This window comes from Desmodus rotundus, chromosome 13, assembly GCF_022682495.2.
Source record: "Desmodus rotundus isolate HL8 chromosome 13, HLdesRot8A.1, whole genome shotgun sequence".
Classification (NCBI taxonomy): Eukaryota; Metazoa; Chordata; class Mammalia; order Chiroptera; family Phyllostomidae; genus Desmodus; species Desmodus rotundus.
In genome coordinates, this window is record NC_071399.1 from 70,717,381 (window position 1) to 70,721,161 (window position 3,781).

General features: G+C 35.2%; 1 pseudogene; it reads left to right on the forward strand.

The window, feature by feature from the left end:
- The first annotated feature begins 2,300 nt into the window (after positions 1-2,300).
- Positions 2,301-2,448, forward strand: LOC112313898 (U2 spliceosomal RNA; annotated as a pseudogene).
- The last annotated feature ends 1,333 nt before the right edge of the window (positions 2,449-3,781 follow it).

The window sequence follows — 3,781 nt, forward strand, 5'->3', positions numbered from 1 at the left end:
ATTCCTTCCCAACTATGATAGGAAAGCTATCAAGCAGATTAAAATGGAACAGCTGAAGTTAATTGAATCATTGTCAGGAGAAGGATGCAAATGATGATTTCGCACTTTGGAAAATATTATCTCTAACTCCATTTTATCACTAAATTTCTACGAAATGCTAGTTTTAAGAATTTAGAATAATGAAAAAGACCATATATGTGTTATTATGATGTCAAATCACTTTAAAGAAGTATTTAAGTGATTCGGAAGTTTTGAAATCCAAAGGTGTTTTTAAGCCTGGGAAAAAATTAAAAGTATATCTTTCTATTATTTTCCACTGTTATTTTTTCCCATTAAGATAGTGTTATTTACTTGTCCGTTCATTGGTCCTCACATCTCTTGTTAATGGATTATATTGAAATTGAAGTATTTTTTTTAGATCACTAAAAAGCACTCCCTCATGATGGCTATTGGTCAAAACTAAAGTCAACCGCAGGGTGACTGCTTTATAAGTTATGTAGATGTCTAGTCACTATTCTTTTTGTTTGTACACCTGAAACTAATTTAATATTGTATGTCAACTATAATTGAAAAATTAAAAGAAATAGAGTCAAAAACCATAAACTTCTTTATATCACCTTATTTTAAATCTCATTTCCTTGTCTATCAGCTCGGAAACACTATGGAAACTACTCTTCAACTATGAAGTTCCACCAACATTTTTCATGATTCCTTGCATGTTTCATGATGTTCAACCTTCAAGGGTGTTCTCAAGACCAATTTAAATAAATGAAATTAATCGTGGTGCATTCCAAACTGATTCAGATTCATTTTACAAATATCCTTACTATTGAAAAGGGAATTTGGGGTAAGAGATTCAGACATTTGAAATCCAATGTCAACAATTACTAAAAAAGAAAATTTAGCTAAGATAGCTCTCTGTCCATTAAATTAATAAACTCCTCACATCTGGACCTAGGATATTTCCTAGTCAGCCATAGCCAGTTAGGTCTCATAAGGTATTTATGATCACATAGATAATACATTCATGAAAGACATTATCTGTGACATCATGAGGAATTACCCAATAATACATTTAAGCTGTCTTTCCAGATTGGTTATAGAATTTTAGATGTTCTACATCTTTACTTCTCCAATAGCTCAATATCATGTATCTCAGAAGATAATACTCATATGGATAACTTTTCTCAGCTGAGCCAGGAAATCTTTGTTAATGCTGTTGTTATGTCTCAGAATCTTAAGGCAAGAAGAAAAATAATATGAAATTTTGAAAATAACACATCTATCTCTATCATTCGTATATAACACTGCCATCAAAATTGGGTTAATAATCTTAAATCTTATCACTCTAATATTTCTCCATTGACTTCAGAATAAACTGTGAAACTTCCCGGCACCTGGTTCACCTGTTTAGCCTACTGTTCTGGTGATACCACCTTCTCCTTTTCTCATATATCTACCTGTACCTGATGAAATTACAAACCACAAACAACGAGATTTTGAATTTTTAACAGAAAGAAGTAAATGTGATTTTCTGCATTGAGAGAAGTTTAGAATATATCTGTAAAAGCATGTAATTTGTTTTTAAAAAGGCCTAAGAGAAGAAACAAAGAAACAGCACTGTACATCGCAAATGATACCCACACTAAGGGGAGAAGAGAAATGGACAAATCGGGATGTCCTGCTGAAAATCATCGTAGGTAGTAAATATGCAGTGGGCCCTGGGCAGGAAAGAGACATTTTTCTTGTTTTCTGGGTCCTGAATTCCAAGGCTGGACGATATCTAAAGGTTTAGTAGATTGAGCCATTCCCCATAACTCACGAAGAAATTCAAGGAGCAGAAATTCCAAGTTAGGTTTGGACTGGGTAAGGGTTAGTTCCTAAAGACAACAATTTCAAGTGACAGATGTAAATTCCTATACAAATATATAAAAAAATATTTTTTTAATATTTTGCCCAAGTCCTCCTTAAATATTAAACTCTTGTCATTGGAGGAACTAAAACTGGAGGCGTGCCTATGCTTGGGACAAATGGCATCAGCTTGGAGAAGCCAATTATAAGACAAGAGGAGATCTGTGAGTGTGCTAGCCGCTGCAACCAGTGAGCGCTGAGAAGGAGTTGTACAAAATGGGAACATTATTTGGGTTGCCCAGACTGTTTCAGGCAAGGATTCTTAAAGAATACCAAACATATGGTACTTGTCTTTCACCGCCTGGCTTATTTCACTTAGCATAATGCTTTCCAGTTCCATCCATGCTGTTGCGAAGGGTAGGAGCTCCTTCTTTATGTCTGCTGCATAGATTGCTTCTTGGCCTTTTGGCTAAGATCAAGTGTAATATTTCTGCTGCATAGTATTCGATTGTGTAAATGTACCACAGTTGTTTATCCACTCATTTACTGATGGGCACTTAGGCTGTTTCCAGCACTTGCCTATTGTAAATAATGTTGCTATGAACATCGGGGTGCATAGGTTCTTTTGAACGGGTGTTTCAGGATTCTTAGGGTGTAATCCCTGCAGTGGATCATCTATAAGTGGAACAGAGTCAACAAAACAAACAAGAGAGCAAAATAGCACCAGAGACATGGAAGTAAAGAACAAACTGACAGTGACCAGAGGGGTGGGCGGAGAAAGATAATGAGGAAAAGAAGGGAAGCTCAAATCAAGGAACGTGTATGAAGGACCCATGGACAAGGATGACTGGGGGAAGGATTGACTGTGGGAGGTGGGGGTGGCTAGGGCAGGGAGTGTAATGGGGGAGAAAATGGAGACAACCATAATTGAACAACAATTAAAAAAAGAATAACAAACATACTCATGAGACCTTGAGTTAATTTCTATTTGGTCTCTAAAGTAAAATTACTTACTGCCCCACCTGAACAAAAAACTCTGCCCAAACCATTTACATTAGACTTTAAAAATCTAAACAAGTTGCTATTTATTACTTCCCATTTAGTATTTATCTGTATTTTGTTATAATCTATACTATAATAAATATTTTTAAAGCTAGAAATGTCAGATAAATTTTCAAATTTATTTTATTTTCAATATTTTGAAAGGAGACTTAAACAGCTATGCATACAGCCTTCTTTCTAGTTGTACAAAGAAGCAATCCTAGATACACTTGTTAAATTTATTCTCATTTACCTTCCCCTTTTATGAAAGGAAAAAGTCCATCTCTTCACCCACAAGGTGGATGCTTTCATCTGTACTATATTTTACATATTTCTCACTTCTTTCAGTATTTTGTGCCTTCAGTGATGCCCCTGTTTTTTTTATTTTTAACTATTTATTCTCACTGAATCATATAAACATTCCTGCTTTTTCCATTAAAAAAAGGCAAGACCTACCAGACATCTGTGGAACATATCAGCCAACAACAGCAGAATATACATTCATCTCAAGTGCCGTGGACTATTCTCCAGAATAGATCATATATTGGGTCACAAAACAAGTCTCAAGAGATCCAAAGATTAAAATCATACAAAGCACCTTTTTGGACCACAAAGGAGTAAAGCTAGAAATCAATAACAGAAAGATAATAATGAATGGAAATTAGCCAACATAATCTTAAGTAATAAATGGATCAAAGAAGAAATTACAAGGGAAATTAGAAAACACTTTGAGATGAATGAAAATGACACAGAAGATACCGAAGACTGAAAGCTCTCCCCCTAAGATCAGAAATACGCCGAGGATGCCCACTCTTACCACTTATATTCAACATTGTGCTGGAGGCTCTAGGCAAGCCAGTCAGTCAAGGAAAAGGAAATAGAGCGCATC